Genomic DNA, 25,847 nt, shown 5'->3' with positions numbered 1-25,847 from the left:
TGGCTCCTTGCTTGCCAATACAGCCAAGACAAACCTTCTAACAGTCTTGATTGACGGCTGGAAAACACGTGCCAATTGGTGAGAACTGAAACCCTCCACGCTTAGAGCAATCGATCATGAGTTTGTTGTTTTTAAAGATTAGAAATATGGAAAATATTAATTCAATAAATGTTTATAGAAAGACAACTTGTGTTGTCTTTTGTGCTAAGATTCAGAGAATATGACCCAGTTTCTATTTCCAGGAACACACAACCCCCTGAGGGATGCAGCCATGCAAACAGGGACGTGGTAGGGTAAGAACTCAGAGAGGACACTGAACGCAATGTTCTGGAGCTGCTGGCTATTGACCAAGACAGAGACTGGGAGGGCTGTTCTGTGCTGACAGGAAAGAGACAGCTATGACAGAGTAAAGGCCCAATCAGTGCTAGCTACTGTGTTGTCATAGAGCAAAGGAATGTCAGGAATTGAAGAGGGAGGACACAGTTGTAAAGGTAGGTCAAGGTCATGAGACAGTGTGGTAGCTTCTATTTTCAATTAAGTGTTTCTCAGCCATGTTCAAATAACCTGACATGGTCCATGTGTACAAGCAGGGACGGCAGGGGGGGGACATACCTTATGCATGGAACTTACAGAGAACCCCATGTCCTCCATGCTGATACTCAGAACAAACAAAAGTGACTCATAAGAGCCCCTGACACATTTTCACAGAGCCTGTCACATGCCATGGTTTCATGCCTTCCAAGGAGCATCTGAACTCCAGGAATATCACCCTCATGGCAAACCTGTTGATCAGTCTTCTGTAAAGAAACATGAATGTCATACCTAGGGGGCGGGCAACCCCTGATCTATGGAGAACTGAGATGTGGTTCTCAGTTCTGATGTGTGTTTCTGATCAGTAGTGTGGGCATGCCCTGAAACTCAGAAATGCCCCTTACCAGACTTGCTCAGCAACTAAGACTCACAAATCCAGATGGCATCCTGCTCTCTGATCTCCACAAGCACTCCAGAGGATGCTATCATGCTTTGGGAACTGCACTAGCCCAGATTCCATAGTACTGCACACCTTGAGGACCACAGTCCTTGGACATAAAACTACCACAGTAGAGTGACCTTGGACTGCTGGGAATACGTCCCTGCTCTGGTAAGCCCTGCTATCAGACCTGAGGCTTTGCAGGAAGTCCCTGGAAATGGTCTGGAAGGTGTTTCTTGTTGCCAGTGTTATAGCTTTTCTTTCCTATAGTGTCTTTCAGAGGCAGGATGCTGAGTTCCAGGAACTTCTCTTGGATTTCAGCTGATCATGCCTAAACAGTAGAATTCTGGATCACTGGGCTTAGTCTTTGTAAGCAATGGTGTCTCTTCTGCAAAATGGTCATGGTAATAAAATAGTAGGTCCTCTCATTTTTATGAAAATAGAATGACTTCCTTCATGGAGAATACTGAAGTGCTTATAACATGCCATACTTGCCGGTATGGGAACATCATGTTGGTGACCGCATGGTTCTGTAAACAGATACTGCTTGTTTGTTCCTGGCCATGCAGAACCCAAATACTCACACAGAAACTATATTAATTACTACACTGTTTGACCAATAGCTTAGTCATATTTCTAGCTAGCTCTTACGTTTTAAACTAACCCATTTCTATTAATCTGTGTGTTGCCATGAGGTTGTGGCCTACCAGTATGGTTCTGGGAAGGTGTCCTCTCCTTTGGCAGCTACATGGCATCTCCCTGACTCCACCTACTATCTCTATATCTCTGTTTGGATTTTCCACCTGACCTTACTCTGCTAAGCATTGGCTGAAACAACTTTATTCATCAACCAATACAAGTAACACATATACAGAAGGGCATGTCACATCATGGTTCAGATGTATCAAACTGCTATCATTGCTGCTTTTGTGGTTCTGTTAATACTCACACCACCACTGCTGACTACTGCCTTAGTATTGCTGCTGCTGTTACAGCAGTTACTATAGCAACTCTGTTTGCGGTATGAAATGTCCCCCATAGGCTCCCACACTGAATGCTTGGTCCAGTTGGTGGTACTACTTTTAGGGATAGAGGAAACTTGCATCTTGATGGGGAAAATAGGTGCCTGGGGGCATAAATTTGAAGATTGTAGAATTTCTTTGGGCTGCCAACCAGCTCCCAAATAAAGACATGGATATGACTTATTAATTATGAATGCTTGACCTTACTTAGGCTTGTCCCACTAGTTATTTTTTGTTTAATCTTGTTTTGCCTCAATGCTTTTTATATTTCTTTCATTCTGAATGCCCCACTTTCCTGCTTTATTTGTGTCTATCTGTCTGTCCTCTGGAGTCTCTCTGGCATCTTCTTTTCTTTCTTCCTAAACTCCTCCTACTACTTATTCTTCCTGCCCAGAAATTCCACCTATACCTCTTCCTTCACTATTGGCCATTCATTTTTTTATTAGACCTATCAGGTGCCTTAGGCAGGCAAGGAAAAAAAAAGCAATATACCTTTATATAGTTAAACAAATATAACAATCTTTACATAGTTAAACAAATGCAACACATCTTAGCATAGTTAAACAAATATTCCATACATTTTTCATTTCTTCTAAATAATGGATGGAAATAGAAAACACTATACTGAGTGAGGTAATCCAGACCCAAAGAGATGAACATGGGATGTACTCACTCATAATTGGTTTCTAGCCATAAATAAGGGTCGCGGAGTCTACAATTGGTGAACCTAAAGAAGCTAAGTAAGAAGGTGAACCCAAGGAAAAACATATAGTTATCCTTTTGGGTAAGGGAAGTAGACAAAATTGCCGGGGAGAAAATTGGGATCTTGGGGGTGGGGTGGGATGGGGGTAAGGGGAGATGGGGAGAGAAAAGTGAAAAGGGGAGGATGGGGGGGGAACTTGGGGAAAAAGAATGATTGGGATAAAGGAAGGTTGGATAGGGGAGCACGGAAGCACAATTCTTAGTTAAGGGAGCCACCTTAGAATTGGCAAGAGACTTGAACCTAGAGTGGCTCCCAGGAGCCCAAGGCGATGTCCCCAGTTAGTTCCTTGGGCAGCTGAGGATAGGGAACCTGAAATGACCCTATCCTATAGCAATACTGACGAATATCTTGCATATTACCATAGAACCTTCATCTGGTGATGGATGGAGATAGAGACAGAGACCCACACTGGAGCACTGGACTGAACTCCCAAGGTCCCAATGAGGAGCAGAAGGAGGGAGAAGATGAGCAAGGAAGTCAGGACCACGAGGGGTGCACCCACCTACTGAGACAGTGGGGCTGATCTATTGGGAGCTCACCAAGACCAGCTGGACTGTGACTGAAAAAGCAGGGGATAAAACTGGACTCTCTGTACATGGCGAACAATGAGGGCTGATGAGAAGCCAAGGACAATGGCAAGGGGTTTTGATCCTACTTAATGTTCTGGCTTTGTGGGAGCCTAGCCAGTTTGGATGTTCACCTTCCTAGATATGGACGGAGGGGGGAGGACCTTGGACTTTCCACAGGGCAGGGAACCCTGACTGCTCTTTGGACTGGAGAGGGAGGGGGAGAGGAGTGGGGGGAGGGGGAGAGGAGTGGAAGGAGGGGGAGGGAAATGGGAGGCTGGAAACTTTTTTTTCCTTTTCTCAATAAAAAAAAGGGAGGGTTTAGCTTTAACATAGTAAGATTATATATAATAAGAACAGTTATCAAATAAGAATTTCATTAACAATATCCAGTCCCTTTGCATTTGGCAAATTTAGAGAAAATACTCTATTATCTGTCCTATCTTGGTGAGGAAATAAAGGACTGTCCAATCTTATCTTGAAGAAGTTCAGCAGTATTTTTCCTTTGTGTTCTGCTGGTCCAGTTTGTACAGTATACTGTCAGCAGTCAAGGCAATGGCAGTTTCTTGTTCAAATGGCCAGCTTTACCACAATTAAGCGAACTCCATATGAAGGTTCTTTGATGCTCATTATCCTTTTATGAAGTAGATTGGTACTGCCAGGATAAGATGTGTCTTACTGTGATGAAAAGCCTTAGGTTATTAAACATCTTAAATGTCATATTCCGTAGATTTCTGAAGCATTTAAAGATCAACTATCTATCTAAATATATCTATTTAACCTTGAAAATATACCTAATATGACTAGGAGTTTGATTATTTTGGATGACTAGCTACTAACCTGCATTTTTAATTATCCTAAACAGTTTGTAATAATAGTTATCAAGGACTAGAACTTTATATTACATTTTAAATGAGTTGCATAGGTACAATACCTTAATCAAGAGTAGAAAAGTATACATATAACAAAAAATAACCTTAAAATTTTATCAATATACAAAAATCTGTGTATATATAACAATGTCAAATATTTTGAGATTCCTGGAGTCAGAATTACCATTTCAAACTAAGGTAGTGGTAAGAGCCATTGGCTGGTTGATTTGCTTGTCTGGTCTTCAGGTTGAATCCCAATATCTGTTGCTGAGTTTTTATCGATCATGCTTCAGAAAATGGATATAGACAGTCATGGGAAAAATAAATAGTTTAAAAATAATTAAGTAAAGTCTTTAAAGAAAGAGTGAAGTAATATTTAAAATAAGCCACATAAAGATGGAAAATACACAGGGAGTCTGAATCCTTTATGGTGCTTTATTGACTTTGAATATTTGAATGCTGATAAACAAATGACAGCCGTTAAGAGACATTGCATTGTGGAAGTTACTGCTGAATTAAACCAGTCTAGATTCTTTAGGGATGGCTTGGTTTCAGAGTGGAATTCAGTAAATGTACTGTGTTGAGGGAAAAGTCATGCTTTTATTTCCACAAAAAATAAAAGGCTGTGGATTCCTTCCAAATTAATAGAGATCAGATTTGATTGGGGAGACCCCGTGAAAATCTTGGCTACAGACCTAATGAAATAAATCAGAAAAACTCCAAGACAGGTGACATGTGTGCTGATCTCTTAACAGGACATCAGCCCTGAGACTGGATGAGCCATGATTAATTTTGCTGGCTACAGAGTCTTAATGACTTATTACATGCCATCCTTTCATAAGGTATTGGATAGAGGTTTGGTTATACAGTCTAAACAAACTGATAAAGTTGACAGATGCCTTTTACCTGCTCAAACATAAGATGAAAAATCATCTTTGGCTGGCATGTGTACAGCATACAGTCCATACTTGTGATAATGTAGATATGAATGTTACCTTTGAAAGTTTATGTGTTTTAAGAGCAAGAGGACCAGACACCAATGAAAACTGGTGATCCACCCTTTGAGAATGCCTCATTTCAGTTTCTTCAGAGTTCTGCTTACAGAACAACTTCAAGGCTGTTTGTTAAGATGCTCCAGCCTCACGGACTATTCTATCTGGGACTTTAGATAAGGCTTGTGCTTTCCCATTACACAAAGGCTGAACATCAAATGATATAGCTAGTTTTCTCATTACTTGACCATTATCTCAATTTTATCAGGGTCCTCTGGGGATATCATTGCCCTCAGATAACAGGGAACAGTCTAGAGAACACAACACCCACATTCCCAAGAGGTAGGACAGATTGTTTCGGGTCATCTGGTAGGTTATGAATGCTTGCCATCAGTTCGTGGGGATATGGCAAACTAGCGTGGCTACTGGGATTAAACGTGTGTGTCATTACAGCTACTGGGATTAAAGTTTTGTGTCATTGTTGTCATTGCTTTCTGGCTGTAAGCCTGGCCACTGTGGCTGCTTTACTTTTCTGATCCTCAGGCAAATTTTTTTTATTAGAATAAAATTGAAATGCCACTACATTTCCCCTTTTTGTCTAAAATAAAAGAAGGCTATAACTAATATAAGAAAACTATATATAATACATACAATAACTACATACAATATATAAACAGGCAATAAACACACCAACAATGTCTAGTTCATTTGCATTTGACAACTTCAGAGAAAATACTCCATATCCTATATTGGTGATAATTATGATACTAATGTTATTGCAAATGATATGACTGCTGCTACTCTTACTACCATTGCCCATTCTGATAACTCAGCCACTGTTCCTGATGCTGCTAATAGAGACACCTCCTGCCCTGACACTGTTGCTGCAACCACTGTTGTCACGGCCCCTCTTCCCTGCCCTTCAATCCCATCAGTGCTGCCGATGTTGCTGTTCCTGCTGTTATTGTTCCTATCCCAACTCAGAACATTCCCTACTGATACATTACCACTGCTGCTAGGGCTGCTGTTGCCATTGCCACTCTAGCCACCTCTTGTCGTTAGATGGATCTAGCCGAGAGACGAGGCCAGGAAGATGTGCAGAGTCCTTCTTCCAAGAGATTTGTTCATGCAAGGTGCAGTCAAGGAATTATTTTTTTAAGTATTGTAAACAGTACCAAATGGGAGCACAGAAGATACTCTCTCTAGGAAGATGACCAAGACTGGGTTTCTCACTCCTCATTTCTCCGTCTTTGCTGCTGGCTTTAACAACTCTTGTTCATTCAGGTGAAGATGAGTATGTTGCTGATGTGTGTCATTTGCAGGTTGTGCAGGCTTTCCTGAGTTAATCAGTCTCCTGCTGTTATATGAAAGCCCCTGTCACTCTGGAGCGGTCTGTTGTTCGTGTGCAGTACTATGTTCATCCGTCTTTGGTGGACACTGTCTAGATGATGCACAGAGTGAAAAGTAGATGAAAGCAAAAGTCCTTTCCTTGCTCGTGCTCTCTCTCCTTCTGCTCCTGATTTGGACCTTGAGATTTCAGTCCGGTGCTCCAGTGTGGGTCTCTGTCTCTGTCTCCTTTCATCTCCTGATGAAGGTTAATATTCAGGAGGATGCCTATATGTTTGTCTTTGGATTCACCTTCTTATTTAGCTTCTCTAGGATCGCGAATTATAGGCTCAATGTTCTTTATTTATGGCTAGAAACCAAATATGAGTGAGTACATCCCATGTTCCTCTTTTTGGTTATGGCTTACCTCACTCAGGATAGTGTTTTCTATTTCCATCCATTTGTATGCAAAATTCAAGAAGTCCTTGTTTTTTATTGCTGAGTAGTACTCTAATATGTATATATTCCATACTTTCTTCATCCATTCTTCAGGACTGCGAGGGGTGCACCCACACACTGAGACAATGGAAATATTCTATCTGGAACCCACTAAGGCCAGCTGGCCTGGGTCTGAAAAAGCATGGGATAAAACCGGACTTGCTGAACATAGCGGACAATGAGGACTACTGAGAACTCAAGAACAATGGCAATGGGTTTTTGATCCTACTGCACATACTGGCTTTGGGGGAGCCTAGGCAGTTTGGATGCTCACCTTACTAGACCTGGATGGAGGTGGGTGGTCCTTGGACTTCCCACAGGTCAGGGAACTCTGATTGCTTTGCGAGCTGATGAGGGAGGGGGACTTCATCGGGGGAGAGGGAGGGAAATGGGAGGTGGTGGCAGGGAAGAGGCAGAAATCTTTAATAAATAAATAAATTAATAAAAAAAGTCCTTTCCTAACATGCAAGGGGGCACTTCCTTTGGAATGACAAAGGAATAATTATTCTAAGGTTATTTTGTGTATAAGTATCTAATAAAAGTAAAAAGAGCAACATTAAGTTGCAATTTTCAAAACTCTCCCTGATTTAAATACCATAAGTGCATTTGTTTTCCTTAAAACCCACAAGGCTGCTTTCCCCACAGAGGCACTTTACTAGCCTGGAAAGGATGAATGTTGCTACAGAAACAAACAGACCCCAGTCTGGAGAAATTGAAACAACGAAGTTCAGTTTTGCTTTCCCACAAACTATACATCTATTTCAAGTTAGTTGAGGATTCTTATCCATGCCCTGTGTATTCTGAGATTTTAACAGCAAAGTCTTCACTGTTTGGACAGTAGCTGGCTGCCATATCAGAGGAAAAAAAATAACTCATCAATTATTCACACACACATACATACACATACATACATACACACACATGCATACACACACAGCAGCTTTTAAATATTACCACCCATAATGATCCATACAATTTCCTATAAAAGTACATTTATCAAAGTAATACATAGGGCCATGATGTGTTTACCTTTGTGGAGAGATGAGATGGGAGATGCTAACCTAGGTGTGTAGCTGGAAGGGACACCAACGCATCTACATATCTAATTCCAAAAAACCACATTCATTCTTCCTCCAAGTTAAATCAAATCCTGTCTAAAACACATAGCACTCAAGGTACAAGATTGCTTGGAGAAAATGGAAGATGGAAGGAGAACGAAAAAGACAAAATCTCCTACGTTTTTACCATGCATTTCTACATCACAGTGATGGAATAAGCTCAATGTAAACCTGTGTGGAAGAGAAGAAAGGAAGCCACACAGAGATATTCTGGAAAGGAGCAGTCTGGATTTCCCCTGGGTATACGCTTTGAAATCTTGTTACCTGGTATCCAAAAAATGTTCTGAATATATCCTCTGTGGTGGTTTGGATAAGAATGGCCTCCAGTGGTCCATATGTTTGAATCCTTTATTCCCCAGTTGGTGGAACTGTTTAGGGAGGATTGGGAGGTGTGGTCTTGTGGAGGAGGTGTGTCACTGGGGGCTGATTTTGAGGCTTCCAAAGCCCATGCCATTCCCAGTTCTCTCTGCTTCATAGTGCTCCGTCACCATTCCTGCCTGCCTATGTGCTTCCATGCTCTGCAGCATGACATACTTTAACATCCTTTAACTCTCGGAAACTATAAACTCCAAATAAATACTTTGTTGTATAAGTTGCCTTGGCCATGGTGTCTTCTCACAGCAGTAGAAAAACAACTGAGACGTTCTCTGGGCCTTATATCTTGTCAGAGCCTCTTTGGTCACTTGACTTTCTTGCTATTGGCTCTTCTGTGTGGAGAATTTCCTTCTACTTACATCACCCATGCTTAGTGTTGCCTTCTGGACCCCAGAAATCTGAGAGCATCCCCTGCTCTAAGTTGCCCTCTCATCGAAAGTGGGGTTGTATATCACTTTATGCCTGTATAGATAAGATTCCCTTAAGTGTTGTGCTTCTGGTAGTAGACTAGTCCCAGATAATTCACATGACCTTTCCCTTTGTGACTTTTAATGTTAAAGCTGTACCCACTCACTGCTTGGAGAGATAGGCTTCAAAGTTACCAAATGTCATTGCTAATCTTCCTTCAGCTCTCTGACAACTTAAACTGAAGTTATTAGACTTAAGAGAAAACTGCATTTAGAACCTTTTTCTTGAACGATTGCACAAAATCAAAATATCGTATTCTTGGATACCACATTTTAAATTATATTTTTCTTATGGATATCCATTCAGTTTTTTCACGCTGGGTATAACAGGCATAGCATTCATTAGATTCTTGCTACAATACTAAGGCTGAAATGCATATAGAAAACATTTCCTCACATTAGTGGTGACCTTGGGGTGAGATATGGCTCTCCTTATCTCTTGTGAGGGCCTGAAACGTGTGGCCTTTCTGATTCCTTCAGCCAATTTGTTTCTCAACTCTTTTCTCCTTTTTTTTTTGAATGCCTCACCATAAACAACATCAACCAGCACCCTTTGGTTCCCAGACCCTTAAGATCTCCCAAGTTACCAGAGACAGAAGGTTCAGAAAGTTCACCAAATATTCCAGTACAAAACAGTGGAACACTGAAATCCAGCCGTATCCAGCCTCTTGAGTTGCACACATCAGAATATGTATATATTTTCTGTTTTCATTGTGCCAAACTTTGGGTTTTGTTATGGGTCTTAACATTGATTCCCTTAGAATGGATTAGGGATCAAACTCTATTATGGAAATAGAACCATTGCTTTTGTAATGTATGCAGCTGAGTCCAGACGGGCAGCTAATCCAGTACAGCTGGTGTACGGCATGGGAGGCCTGTTAATTTTATGGCAGCCAGGTTGCAAAGAATGAGATAAGAAGGTGTCTGGGCTCTCAATAGTGCCTTAGGCTGGAACATAAGCCTTCAAAGGCATTCAGGATCCACATCGTAACAGGGCTTTTCTGAATCTTATCTTCCTACATAGTGGAAAAGTCCCTAGTCTTGAATCAACATCTACAGGACCTCAGGGCCATACAGACAGATCATCAGCAAACAAACAGTGCTCTAATTTAGCCAAAAGTGTATGAGATTTCCAGACCCTCTAGTTCCTGTAGTCGTCACTGAACCGGAAGGACGGCACAGGGTGTGGCCATCCAGGGATACATGCTCCACCATTCGCTTTACCTTTTCACACTTGATGGAGCAGTAGGTCATACCTCATGGGCAGTTTTCTGAGCTGTGCCCACTGTGGGATCTGTTGGAGTCAGACTCGTTGGGTCTCATAGACCCGACTACTTTATGCACTTAGCTGTTTCAAACCCTAGCTGTTCTGGCACTCACAGCTACTCCACATGTCAGGAAAGTTCACATTCTGGGACAATGTTTCTCTAATTCAAAGTTTTCTGTTTTCCACCAGTTGAATGTTACTGCAGCAACCCAGACTTGAATTAGACTTAAAGTACCTCTCTGGCACTAGGAGCTGTCAAAATGTCTTTAATCTCACACAAATCTCACTTAGGATGAATTTTCAGCCTTTATTTTTCAGCTGTGACCAACAGGCTTCCCGAATCCCAGTCCTGGACTCTACATTAGCATTGCTATGGAAAAGAGGGAAAGCCCCTAGTGGACTGAGTTTGAATTGCTTTTAAGATATTCTCTCTCTCTCTCTCTCTCTCTCTCTCTCTCTCTCTCTCTCTCTCTCTCTCTCTCTGTCTCTCTCTCTCTCTGTCTCTCTCTCTCTGTCTCTCTCTCTCTTTCTCTGTCTCTCTCTCTGTCTCTCTCTCTGTCTCTGTCTCTCTCTCTCTCTCTCTGTCTCTCTCTGTCTCTCTCTCTCTCTCTCTCTCTCTCTCTCTCTCTCTCTCTCTCTCTCTCTCTCTCTCTCCCTGTGTGTGTGTGTGTGGTCTGTATGTGTGTATTTGTGTGTACACATGCACATGCATGCGCAAGCCCATGTACACAGGAGTACAGGTGCCTGTGGAGGTCAGAAGATGGTGTCATCCCTTCGGAGCTGAAGTTAAGGCAGCTGTGAGCTGTCATGGGGATACTGGGAACCAAACAGCAAGTGTTCTTAACTGCTGAGCTTCCACAGCTTTCAGGGCTTATCTAGCCTCCCACACAATCCTCGCCTTCCTGTGTTGTTATTGTTGTTGTAGGACCAATGGGATTCATTACCCTGAATCATGACTTCAATTCGGTTGAGTGAATGTGGAAATTGATGCAAACATTGGCTTGTGTGGCTCAAGTCTCTTAAGCTCCAAGGACAACCTGTCTAGGTCCCCAAGATTCAGTTTCAGGGGTGCCTGCACTTCTGCATGCCTTCTTTCTCTTCCATCCCTGGACAATGCTGGTGGTGCAGCTTGTCTCACTATGTCCTGCTTGGGCAGAGCTGAAGGCAAGCAAAATTCCTACAGTCCTTTCCTAAGAAATGGTATCCGTTCTTCCAGGAAACCATCAGAAAATAACGCAATGTGAACAGTTAAAGACAGTGGATCAGGCCCTTGTGCTGGAACTTCCTGGTTGTGGAGTTCTGAGAACTTCTGAATGGCCTTGTAAATTCTGCACCATCCTCCATCTGCGCCTCGGCAGCCAGCCTGGGAACTGGCTGCAGTGTGTATAGACCAGGCTCGGACTGGGAGTGCCCCTTCACCAGCTTCCAGGCCTTATATCTAGACTCTCACCCTGTCCTCCTCTTCCTGTGCCTCCCTGTTCTTTCCCCTAGGTTTAGAGTAAACATGTGTGTTGTATCAAGGGAAAATGAGATGGAATTAGAGTTAGTTAACAGTTACTAATAATTATGGACATTTTATTTCCTGGGCCCTGTAGATCAGCTGCTTTCTAGTCCTTAAATCCTTCATGTTGTTTGTTGTAGCCAAAGCTTGTGACCTCAACTACATTCTCAGAACACTTAAAATACTTTCTTGTAACAGTCTCCTACTTCCAGATGGGCACTGCTTATCCTGGGAGGCGCTCTGAGTTCCTTGCTTAGGATAGTCTGGTGGTTTGGCTGGTTTTTCCTTAGCCCTCTTCCTTGGGGTTATGCTGAAGTCCTGCAGTCTTGCTTCGCCTGCGTCTTCCTTACTCATGGTGACCTCTTCAGAACAAGTTCTATCAAGATACTGAACAATAATACTTTGTAGACTTATAGCACTGATTATATAAACACATTTTTAATAATCATTTAGATCCATGAGAAGGTGAAAATTAGCAGAATAATCCTAAATCAGCAAGGGAAAATACACTAATTTAACATTTAATCTTCGCAGGAGGAAAGCCACAGAAGAATGAGCATTCAAGGTAGAATTCAAAACCAGGGAGGGGGCTGGGCCAGGAAAATGAATGTTGATCCAGTGCGGTGACTTGAAATGAAACACAGTTTCCCTGTTTCTTTGGCAAGTATCAAGTTGTATTGCTTTCGCCCTTGGCTTTTTGCAGCTCAGACATTCTCTGATGTTAAATTAATGAATTTTTTTTTGGTGGGGGCTCCAAAGATGGAACCTTCTTTTTGTTTCCTTCTTCCCATCCTCCCTCCCTCCTTCCCTCCCTCTCTCTCTTTCTCTCTTTCTCTAGGATCTAATTGTATAATCCAAGCTCTCCTGGGACATACTATGTATGTATGTACTATGTATACTTGAACTCACAGAAATCTGCCTGCCTCTGCCTCCCTAGTGCTGGGATTAAAGATTGCGCCACCATCCTCAGCACTCTCTAATGGCTTTGAAGAAACTGACAATTGCTTTCTTCATGTGTAGTCCCTCTCTAGTCATCAGCACGTGCTCCAAGTCCCAGGGGTGGCAGCCGTGGCAATAGCCTCTCAACCTCACTGCCATGAAAATACCTGTGCATGTGTTCCCAGGAAGAATTTAAAGGGGACAGCTTGACAGAATAGTTTTATAGCTGGTTCTTATTTACTTCGAGAACAAATTGGCTTCAGCAGTGGTGTCTTCTGAAATCTATCATCTATGAAAATGGAGGTGAAACAACTATTTGTACAATACTCACATACATTAGCTTGTAGGGCGTGCAGGCAGCCGTGTGCGAGTGCAGTCCTGAGGGAATGTCTATTTGACATGGGCATGGCCATGGGGGCAAAGCCATTATCTATAAGAGCCAGGTGGAAGAGGGGTGGCAGAGCTCTCCTCTGGAGTCCAAGTGTGTTTATGAATTATGATTGATAGTGCATGCAAAGACTAGCAAAGGCTAGCTTCCTCCTGGATACTTACCGCCTAAGATTGCTCACCTATGGAGGCCTCCCACCAAGACTCATTAATCTCCTCATTCATGTACTGTATATAATAAATAGGCTGAGGTTCCAGGGTGTGGGGTAGAAGTTAGAGAAGCCCACCTGATCTCAGATTTACCCCATCTGTGTTTGTCTGTCTGTCCTTTCTTTATTACCTTGCCTTCTGTGGGGGCTAGTCTTGGTTGTTAACTTGACTACATTGAAAATTTACTAAAACCGACATAGTTGGGTACACCTGTGGAGGGATATTTTCTTAATTAAATCATTTGTAGTGTGAAGACACACTTTTAATCTGCATCTTTTGAGGTGGAAAGAGACACACTTTAATCTTTATCTCTTGAGGTGGGAAGATGCAGTTTTAACCTGGGCCACACCCTCTGGTGGCAACCTATGTAAGGATGTGGAAGAAGGATGCATTCTCTTACTTTATCCACCTGTCCTACTCTTGCGGGCAAGCACATTCCTTCACTGGCATTAGAACCTACTTCTTCAGGATTCGGGGTACACTGATGACCAGCTGAGACACCCAGCCTTATCGACTGAACAACTACTGAATTACTGGAGCTTCCATTGGTAGACAGTCACTGTTTGACTAGCTGGACCCCAGCCTCTAAGTCAGTCTAGTAAATTCCTAGTCAGGGTTCTCGTTCTTCAAGCCAAGCCATGAAAGCAAAGGTAAAGGTTTCTTAGGCACCAAAAAACAAAACAAAACAAAAAAAGAACAAAACCACAACAAAACAAAACCAGTAATTTTGGAAGCACAGAAAGGGTCATGTGTGAACACCTAAGATCACCTAAAATACATGTCAACAGAAAATGTCACCTGCCTTCTTCCCATTGCTAGGTCCTAGCCATGAGGTTCTGGCAAAAGCTGATAAGCTGATTTCCAACTTGTCCTCCGACACTATTCCCTCGACTCTTGCACTCAGCCCCTGTGCTGTGGCTTATAATAATCTAGATCTTTCTCCATGAATAATGCTGAGGGTGCAAGGGCCTTTGGCACTACCCATAATAGTCCTATAGCTTCTACTGCCTGGTGAAAAACAACAGCAAACAATCTGCAAACAAACTCAGGGGTAAGGACACAGGGAAGTCTGAATCAGACCTCAGCTCTTAAGGACGGATGTATTGGGCTCCGCTCTAGAGAGTATAAAAACAAGAGCCAGGAACAACAAGGCCACAGCACAGAAGAGTCTGCTTTCTTCTGTGAGAATCCATGGGCTTGGTCCTCCTACCCCAGATTCACCTCCTACTTTACCTCTGTGATTGTGCCTGGGTCCTCTCACCTCGGTCTCCTCAGCCCAATATCCTACTGTGAGCCAAACCTCATGGGCTAAAACCTCCAAGCCTGTGGGCCAAAAGAACCTTTTCTTTCTATAAACGGACATAAAATGCCTAGGGTGTTTGTGATAGCGATGGAAATCTGGCAAAAGAGCCTACCAATCACCAGCAAGGTGGCAAGCTTCATCCGGTCACGGCCTGCTGTTTCAGTCATTTTAGTCATAGCAGAGGTACTTCAACATTTATTGAAAGATGACATCCTGAAGGGGAGGCTAAGTCACTCTGATCAGAGACTGTCACGATGTCCTTTACTTTGCATGTTCCAGAGCTGGGCTTTCAGGGGAGGGTCTCATTTCTTCTTTAAGCTCATTCATTTCTTCATGTGCTCCATACATATTAGTTGAACAGCCCCCACAAGGCAAGCAACCTCATACTTCCTTGAGGGAATGGAAATGCAGATTCCAGGCTAGGTTGCTAGTCTTACATAGGAGACTGCCTGTTGAGGAGCAGTGAGCAGGTGGCTTAGCCTCCATGTACCAAAGTTGCCCTGATTTAAGAAAAAAATAATTCTATTGGTTCCATAACGAAGAGTAACTGTGTTGAGCATGTGTGTATAACACTCAGTGTTGGCCAAGGCACTGAATGAATACTACATGTATTGATCATGTCATTTCATGCCCACAGTTTCTGCAGTCACCCCCATACTTCTGGGGTAACATGTATGCACTGTAAATTATCTCAGGATATATGGTTTCTCTTCTTTTGATCTCTAGACTCACCTCCAATTATCTGTTGACATGATAGTTCTAACTACTGCAGTGATATTTTATTTGTATTTAAATAAATAAAGCTTGCCTGAGGGTCAGAATACAAAGCTAAGCCACTAGAGGCTAGGCAGTGGGGGCACATACCTTTAAACCCAGGAGACAGAGGCAGACAGATGCAGGTGGTGGTAGCTCATACCTTTAATCCCAGTGTTAGCGAGTCGCACACCTTTAATCCCAGCTCTAGGGATGTGGAGACAGGAGTGATATGGCTGGGTGGAGAGAGGAGAATAAAGGTGGAGAGACAGGAACTCACTGAAGTGTGGAGTAGGAGGATCCGTGGAGATGGGATCTCACCCTTCCGGTCTGAAGATGTCGTAGAGGTAAAGGGTCTCTCTAGTGGTTGGCTGCTTTGCTTTTCTGATCTTCAGTTTAAACACCAATATCTGTCCCTGGGTTTTTATTATTTGTACTATAAACTACATATCAGCAGGGACCTTATAATCAACCCATGTAACAATATTCACCACTTCACCTCTTTTCCTCACTTTGGTGAAATAAATCATGTTTAATTCCATGGACTGAGCCAGAAACTCGACAGCCTCTTGACACTTCCATTCCCGATCTCCTAGCAGGATCCAGTTTCTGCAGATCTCTCTCTTCTCTCAGTGTACACCTTGCTTCTAGCCCTACCCCCTCGTATCAGGGCTGTGTTCGAATATTGATATCTCTTTTCCATTGGTAACCCTATTGGACAAACTCACTTCTGTTTTGCCTGCAAAAGATTGTTTATAGAATTCAGTGTTGATCTTCCGTTTTCATGTCATGTGAGCACACTAGAGATGCTCAATGTCAAGTCTAAAAGCCTCGAAAGAACACACAGGCTTGGTGCTGTCTGACCCCCTTGCCTCTTCTAACTCAGTGGGCACAGCTTGCCTGGCTCTGTGTGTGTGCGCGCACACACGCCATTTCTGTCACTCCGTACTTCCGTACACCTCCATTCATCCTCGAATTCTCATCTTGAGCCCTGGTTTCCTGGGACTTTCCCCTGAGCCCATCCATCTTTGTCCAAGTCATTTTCTCCTCCACTGGAAGCCTGTGCTCACTCCTGACCTCTCAGCCATAGAGTTTATGGTCAGCCTCATGCAGTTCTACTCCTCATGCTAACCCAGTGAGCCCTCACATTATATTAGAGAGAATTTCTTCTTATTAGATATTGACATATAAAACACAGACAAATAATTGATGAATGGGGCAGGCTGATGGAAGGAGGAGCGATAGGAAGAGGTTGGAGAGACAGGCACAAGTCCACTCACACACAGGAGGAGAGCTTCAGTTAACCACATGAAATGACCATTATGTCAGGCTCAAAAAGAACACTAGTAGAAGCTATTATTCCCGAGGCAAGATCCACATGTCCAGTGCATGAGTTGTAGGTAGGGTGGGGCTGCAGAACACACAGCTAAGGTGGGATCAATTCTCATGTGTATTCAGGGCTCATAACCACTTGAAAGTTGAGTTTGTCATCAAAGCCAAGCCTGAAAACATGCCTGTTTGACTTTAGAAACATGGACAAACTAAAATTAGGGGAGCAAAAGTCCACTAAGTGACTCACTGCTGTTCAGGGAAGGTTTTATTTTGGAACCAAGACTAATATTTTATGCGAAATGCTTAGAAATGAATTAGGCCCCCATCTCACTGAGGAACCGATGGGCTTAAGTTATCTTCCTCTATCTGAACTATTTGGGATGGAATTTGGGTGGAATGCTAGCCTGTGACCTCAGCAGGCAAGTTGCAGGACACTGAAGCATTTCAGTCATTTCCAATTTTATTTCATTTGCAGAGTGATAAGCACATGCTTGACCTTCAAAACCATATTTGGTAAATTCCCCATTTTTATAAAGAGGAAGTTGGTGTGAACTCTGTAAGGAAGCAGACGGGGAAAATAGAAGGTGTCTACAAAAGAGCAGGCTATGCTTTTCTTAAGCAAACAATGACATACAGTGTGCATATAGCCCTTTGAATAACAAACATAAAATGATTCATAAACCCAGGGGAAGCCTGCGCCTTCTATTGTGTAGAGAATCCAAGTACACCTACCAGCAACTGGCTGTGGGAGCCTCAAGTATTTGTAGTTTCTCTATTGGCACAGAACATTTAAGTCCAAATGTCACTTTTGTACCCTGACTTGGCCAGAGCTGAGAAAAATCAGAGGGCTGCTATGCAGAGACTAAAGCATTGGGATTGGCTTCTCATATATGAAGCTGACCATCACCCGGATCCCAGCTCAGTCCAGTGTCTGCTGACACAGTCCTAACAACTGATGAACAAGGACCTCCATGTTTCCACTATGTCCTAGTCCCTGGACATCAAGTTGCTAGCCCTGCTGACTATGTCCAGAGAAAGTCGTGTGAGCTTTTCCATCACTTCCCCATTGGAAAATAAGAAGAATCATCCTGAAAAAAGGGACTCACTTGGACATCAAGTAAACTGATGGGTGAGCTTTCACAAAATGCTGGAAAGGTCTGTACAATTGTCCACGTTCATTAATGTTGTTACTCCTATGGGCAAGATGGTAGAACGATTAATAAAAACCCAAAGACAGATACTGGGATTCAACCTGAAGATCAGAAAAGCAAAATAGTCAACCACTGGCTCTTACTTCTACTTCAATCTAAAATTGCAGTCCTGCCTCCAGGAATCCTGAGAAGGATACTCTGTCTGAGAACTGCCTCCTCCCGTCTTATAATCATCTCTAGGGCTTAGATTAAAAGGCGTGTGACACTACTGCCTAGTGTCTATGACAAACTAGTGTGGCTGCTGGGAATAAAGGTGTGTGTCGCCACCGCCTGGTCTGTAAGGCTGACCAGTGGGGCTGTTTTACTCTCTGATCTTCAGGCAAGCTTTAGTTATTAAAATACAAATGAAATGCCACTACACAAAGGCTTTCCTTTTCCGTCTCTGATGACTAAAGCCTCAGGGAAGTCTTGTTCAACAGCTCTCACTCTTAATTTCTAAAACACAACATGTTTCATTACTGAGGAGTCTTCTGAAGCTTCCTAAGGGACTTGCCTAAGGCATGCATCCAGAGATACCCTCTTCTGATCTTGGAGCCGTGAGATGATGATAACCCTGTCTTAACCTCTCTCTTCAGACTTCTGGTAGCTCTGGCATTCTTAAAATAATAGTAGCAGTTTCTCAACACCTAAATGTTGAGAATATACCAGAGAATAGCCAACAGCCCTTCCTTCACACACCCCTTGCAAGTGATTTACAGCTGCTACCTAATAATCATTTTTGTGTTTTTTTTTAATCTTAAGGTTGGAATCAAATATGGTGGGTGACAAAAGCCAGCAGCAGAAACTAATGATCTGTCAATACCTGAGGAGAATCAAATCATCAGTTTGATTCAGAGTGTCCAAGTCCCTTGGAAGGGAGCTCCCTTCTGGGTTTTGAAGAGTACAGGGTGAACAAGGTCAACAGACTAAACTGGACCAGGAGAGGAGAAACGGGGAGGGAGAGCAAGAGAGGAGCTGCTGACCAAGAAAGGCAACCCAGACAGGGAGACCAAGAAACTGGCATAGCCAAAATGGCTTAGTTATATAGGGATCTTGCTGGGAGAAGGGGAGTGAAAGCCCCTGGGAGATATTTAGGATAGGAACAGGATAAGGAGTGCTGGGAGGAGCTAAACGTACTAAGGGATGCTGGAAGAGCTGGCCAGCATCCATTTTGATATATTAATAGACACTTATCAGTTATCTGTTTTCCCAGGTTTCTTTGAGACCTAACAGAATCTAAGTTGCTTGCATTTTAAAAAGCATCTATTGGTATAGGCTGTGAAGAGGGTAAGAAGTCACCAGTAAGAAGAAATGGCAGGCCTTTTCCTCAACAGTGGCAGGAAGAGTAAGAATAATAGATTTTATTTTACTAAGAGTAAAGCCACACTTTGCTGAGTGTGTCCAATGGATGAAGCCCAGATCTAATAACTGAAACCACATACTATCTTGGCAATATCCTTAGTAGGATGAGAAACAGATATCCAATACAGTCATCAGAGCTCATGTACCATGATGTTCAAAGGTGGGAACAGAGAGCTGTATTCCCAGAACACGATAATAATTAAGATGGAATATAGAATAATCAAGATGATTTCCATAAACAAGCAAGTAGACTCCTATTTGAAGTGTGCCAACCACTAACACTGGAACTAAGATGCCAAGGGTGCATGAAAGGAAAGGACTTGGTAAGGCCATCAAAATGCTGGAACCATTCTGTCTCCACCTGCACCCAGGAAAACTCATATCATGTGCAGTCCAGCATTTAAATATTTACCCTTCATTTGCTCAGCTGTAAGGTTTCACACATTCCTTAGATTCCATTCAGATAATGGTTTATAACACTGGCAAAGTGAACACATCCTGGATTCCTCAGTTTGAGACAGTTGCCCCACTGGAATTGTGGGAAAAGTCATGTCTGCTTATGCTGCTTCTACAAAGGAAACAAAGTCAACATTTCTTGTTACAAATAATAGGTACAAATTCACACACCTTTCTTTTAAAGAGGAAATCATTTATATAAACAAGGAAGAGAATTATTTTAATAAGAATGGATGCCCTATGGATGTAAGGCACAGAGATTAAAAATTGAAAGATACAACTCACACTAAACAAGGAGTCTAAAAATAGACGTTTCTAAACTTCCTGCCAACTATATTTACAGGCACAAAGGTAAGCAGTTCTCTTTGTCTTTCTGGTTCTGTTTCCTTCATCTACAAGCCAAATGACTAGAATTTGGTAAATATGAATAAGAACTCTTAAAAAGAAACCGAATCTGCCAAGGTCAACTGACTGATTAGAATATCAGTCATGTGAGAAGTTGGGGCGATTCAGGTTCAAAGCCTAATTGCAATTCTCTTGGGCTAGCTTTAGCCCACTAAAAAGCCATTCTTTGCCCCTCTCTGTATCAGAATAAATATCCCCTGACTAGCAGATAAAAACATGTTGGAATGTAATAACAGAATCTTAGTTTCCACCAGCCCAAAGGATAAGAGTCATTTGTGTTCCCAGGCCATGGTCACTTGTATTTGGCTCCAGAATAAGCTATTTCTGCTTTCTTTGGGGTGAGATTTGTGTTTTGTGTTGATGTTAGTTCCACAGATGTGAGGAAAGAGATCACCAACACAAGTCATCATGGTCAAGTTAATTAAAGCAAGAAATTAACTAAAGCAAGCTTTTTTATTCATGTACACAGATTGTCTCTCCCTAAGTTGAAATTGAAGACGTAAGCACTGGACATGGGTAAGATAAAGGTTTTAATGGTTCATGAGTAGGGGATTTCCAAATGGGGCATTTGATAGACAAATAAGCAGGGCTACAGGAGCAGCATAGCAAGGTGGTCATAATATGGTAGTCATAACAACAGGTAGTCATAACAACCTTTGGAAACAAAGGCATGGTTTCCATTTCCTGGAACAGACAGGACAGAACCACTTCTAGTTAAGGTTATGGGTAGGGCATAACCCCAATCCTTGAGAAATAGATTTAGTCATAAACAGGAATGAACCTAATTTGTCTTTACTATAAAATGACATTCAAGCCCAAGATAGAAGTGGACTAATTTCATCATTGGCTTATATTGTGTCTCATTACTGAATCCCTACAATTTCATTAAAAATTATTTTGCTTACTTAAGCTTTAACTGCTTTAATTTTTCCCTCAGATGTGGAAGAATTTGTTTATACATTTACCTACATATGTTTGTATTATATCCCTACCTATTTCTGTCTTTTTCTAAATATGCAGCTGATTTTAATAGCTTTATGTAGCAGACGTTACTTAGAAGCTACAAATAGAGACACTCTTTTCCCTTTGTTGCACAATACCAATAGGCATTCCTTACATTCAATGGACGGAATCAATTAAAATATTTTTCAAGAGATTACAGAAAACACAGCTACATCTGACAAGATGATGCTCAGTCTGTGATCTCATAATTCATTCAGAGGGAAAAATAAACACATGACAATAAAAAGAAATACACAAAGTTAGCAACTATGAAGGCAGTTTAACTGCATTTGTCATTTTCCAAGGTGTATGGCGATGAATGTGCCAGTCTTTATTAAACCAAAGAAGGCTGTGACAAATGATTAATCACCAATAAGGAAGTGATTCGGAATGCTCCATGACGATACTCTACATTCTTGTCTCATTAGACAGCCAAGAAAGGTAGGGATTGGCCAACAAGCACATCACCTCCCTCCACCCAGATAACCACATTCTGGTGCTGAGCCTCTCATTGCCACACCCTCAGCAAAGTCCTTACAGGCTGCCCTACACGTTTCCTTCTCTTCCATACTCAAACCACTTGCGTGTTCCATATTCGAGCAGTTTCTTATATAATTCACTGCGAGGAAAGCTGTTGGAAACCAAGAGAAAGCATGTGAAATTATTATTGCTTTTCTCAAGTTGTTTTTCAGTAGATATATCTATATACCTACTGAAATCTATCTGTGATGGATCAAATAACCAACTTGACAAAAAATACAAGGCAAGGCAAGATTAGAAGGTGAAGGACTGTTGTTTAGGTGAGGGGCTCTTGAAGTACATTTAAGCATTGCTTCCTTTTTAGAAAGGTAAGCTGGTATATAGAGAGAAAAGGAATGAAAGGTTATGGGTGAAAGAAGAGCCAAGTAAATAAGTGACTCTTCCAGAGAGAAGGACATCTTTGTTGGGCTTAGTAACATGAGGTTTCTACATTTTGCCAGAGAGGTTTTGTATTGGATGCTTGTGCTGAAGTCTGTGCATTTGGAGTTGGTTAATTGATGGCCAAAGGCTGATGCTCTGAAGACTGCTTTCCAGAGCAGGAAGCCAGGGAGTGCACATACCGTCTCACTCCCACTGGAAAACCCAGGGAAAACAGCGCTGGGGAGTACACACCCAAGGGCAATATCACTGTTTCTTTTTCTCTACCTACCTCTTATGTTCAGTTATGTTCACTTACTTATGGTCATTTCCTTGTACTGCTACCTAGGGCAGACAAATTGCATATCCGGTCAGACGTCGTATTTTAGAGCTATTCATTCTTTTCCAGAAATGTAACTACAAATGAAAGGAAACTTTTGACTTCAGCACAATTAACTTTAACAGAGTTCACACTATGGGATGGAAAATGCATACTGTGGTGTTTGCCATTTAGCAAAGGTGACCAGAAGACACAGGAATAGTGCACAGATAAACTTACTGTGGAAATCTGGTATTCATTTCCCATTGTTTCTAAATAGCAAATATGGAATCCTAACTGGCCATGGATCATCGCTCCCTTGGCTCCACCCAGAGACCTCTCTTCATTGTAGACATCTGTATTCATGCTCTCTTGACTTCCATGTATAGACACTTGACTCCATGCACCCAAACCTCTGCGAGGAATCTTTGGGACTCAGAACTACAGTGCTGAAGCTCTTTGCAGAAACCCCAGACATGGCTGACAGATTTCCTGAGAAGGGCTCATCATGGATAAGTCACGAGGCCAGCCTGCTCTGTGGAGCCTTTGGACATGAGAAGGGAAGATCTTAACACTGGGTGGACTCCCATGCTCATCAGATCTGGCTTACACAGTAGTATCCTCTCTTAATCATAACTGGACACTCCCCCTTTTTTTTCTTAGCATGTCTCTAAAGTAGTTGAAACTAGAAAAAGCCAGTTTCTGAGGAGATGCTATTATCTGGGGACTTATGTGGTTGATATTATTACACAGAGGTGGAGGGCCTACTCACGATGTGGCAGGAAGGACAGGTGAAGGCTGTATTCCTGAAACCCTGTGTATCATATGCAGGCATATCAGTTGTCTTCCGGAACTTGTTCACTGAGAGCAAGATGACATCACCAAGGTTTAGCCATTTTCTCCAAACACTCAAAGATATTCAGTGCACAAAGCTTTAAACTCAGTGAGTGGGGATTCAGGTGAAATCTCAGAAAATACTGGTAGAAATAATCTGTATGTTAGGACTTCTCTTTGTGTTTGTATCTGGCTTAAGAGACAGTGAAGGATACAGTTTTAAGATAGAGAGATGCTGACATGTTGACATCTTGGTTCCTATCAGGAAGTACGAGGACAGAAAAGAGAAAGCCTGGCAGGGTGGGGACCAAGCCTCCCAGGGGTCAGGCACAGTTCAAGTTGAGTTTAAAGTGAAGGCACATTGAAGATCTTATCTGAGAGAGTTATCTGCTTCTTAAGAGTGATGAGCTCATTTTTATGATCTTGCTTTTGACTCTCAGCCTTCCCATGAGAACTTAATCAAAAGCCCATAAATAAGTGCCTATCTCTGTCTCGAGAATGATGTTGAGATTTTTGTTGAGCTGGGCAGTACAGGAAGCAGCAATATTTGTGTATCTGGATGAAAACAAACATGCTGCCATACAGGTGACCAGTGCATATATAAAATGGCCTTTTCCACACTAGGGTTCTAAGAGATAAGTCAAGAATAGAAACATCTTTGTTTAGTGGATTGCTATTTATTTTTGTGGAAATTAAGTGATAGATTATGAAAATGTGGATTATACTTCCTTTCTTTAACAAACACATTGATGTGTGTCACTATGAAGAGATGTATGTAAAATTTCTAGTAACTTCTTGAATATTGCAGGCTATGACACCAGCTGATCTTCATCCAGACATTTTTACAGATTTCTTTTTTCACATCAAAACTCAGAAAAGGAAGAAATGGTTTTTCTGCATCAACTGCTAATTTCTAGACTTGAAGATAATAAGAATGGTGTACACATTACACCAAGGCCATGTTCCTGACTGTGACATTGCACTGCACTGATGTAACCTGCGGAGGAAGGTGGAAGAATATATGAGTCTCCTTATATCCCTGTCTCTCCTCATAGGAAAGGCCCGTTAACTGTTTTGAAATTTCAAGATGATCATGCCTGTATTTCTAAGTTGACCCTTTTTTGATCATACTGTGTTTTTGTTTTATAGTTTGCTGGATTCTATTGATTATATTTTAAAGGATTTTATGCCCACCTCCACAGAACTATAATTAGAAATACACTTCAAAATCATGGGATCATGCTTGTTTTTGCTATCAAGTAACTCTAGTCACTTGAAATTTAGTTGCAAAGTGTTCCTTTTCTGCTCTCAAAGTTTGTGCCTGACAGTATTTATTCTTTCTTAAACATTTGACAGAATTCTTGGCTGAGACCACTCAGACTGGATCAGGATTTGAGACAGGCTTCAGAAGATATTTGATTTCATTAACAGATACAGAGCTACTTGGATTTCATTTCTTCTTCTTTGGAAATTGAACCTTTCAAAATGTGTGTTCATTTCATTTAAGTTGCTGCATTGATTGGTTTCCACAATAATATAGCAATTCTCATACAATTAATAGTAATAACATAATTTCAGGGTCATATGGTCTGTTGTTATGTCTCATTTTCCATTCTATATAGATTATAATGATTAATAATAATCATTAATAATAATCATTATAATGATTAATGCCTCCAGTCTCCATCCGCCTGCCTAAAAGTACATCCACTTTGTTCATATTATTATTCTTATCAAAGAAAAATGTTTCAATTATATTATTTAATTATATTACTTTTTATCCATCAAGTAAGATACATATAGCAGCAAATTCAGATATGCCTGATTAGGCAATAAGAGATTGTTTTCCTGGTATTATTTTTCTACTTTTAATGACCATCCCTTTCTTCTATTTATTTTGTGATTCATTACTTCACATTTTCATTTTAAGAAAGAAATTTATACCATAAATTTTAGCTTTCTTTTCTAATTTAGCCATTTAAAAGCTACTTGTTTTGAAAAATATGAGGTACATGCCTTCATTTTTAAAACTCTGTCCATTTATTTTGGTAGTTTAATTGTGGCTTTCCTCTTTGGCCATTACTATACATTTAATTACTAATTCCTCAAGGCCTGTGTAGAGCTCTTTTGATTATGTTTCATGCATTCTACTGGCATAACATGGGATGGTAAATCACATGACATCCAGCATCACAAAGTAGTTTATCTCATAAACTCCCATGGGGAAGAAAATAAAAAGACTGTCCCAATGTTAATGTTGTGCCTTGTGTCATTCAGGAAAAATCACAGCCATGTCAAAAGTTCTGTACACATTTATTAATAAACAAGAGCACAAATTACTAAGTCATTGGCTTCTCATCCATTTTTTAGTTTTTCATTCCTTTCTCCTTTCCTTCCTTTCCTCTTGGTGTTTTGTCCATATATCAGAATCTTATTTGAACTAATTTATAATGCGCTGAGTAAAGCACTTTGAAGAGTTTATTAGTGATTATTCTGAGATTATAATACACAACATAACTTTATCATATTTTCATGACCTTGGTTGAGGGAAACTTGCTCTCACTGTCATCTTATCCCCCCTCATGCACATAAAATAAAGCATTTTCTTCTAGTGGATGAATATCCCTGTAGCTGCCTCCAACTTTTTCCTTCAGTCATCAAGTATGATTTCAGGAACTCAGGTAAATTGGGCTGGTTTCTCATGTTCACCACATTCCACAG

Source organism: Microtus pennsylvanicus, chromosome 12, assembly GCF_037038515.1.
Source record: "Microtus pennsylvanicus isolate mMicPen1 chromosome 12, mMicPen1.hap1, whole genome shotgun sequence".
Lineage (NCBI taxonomy): Eukaryota > Metazoa > Chordata > Mammalia > Rodentia > Cricetidae > Microtus > Microtus pennsylvanicus.
Note: the sequence above shows the minus strand (reverse complement) of the source record.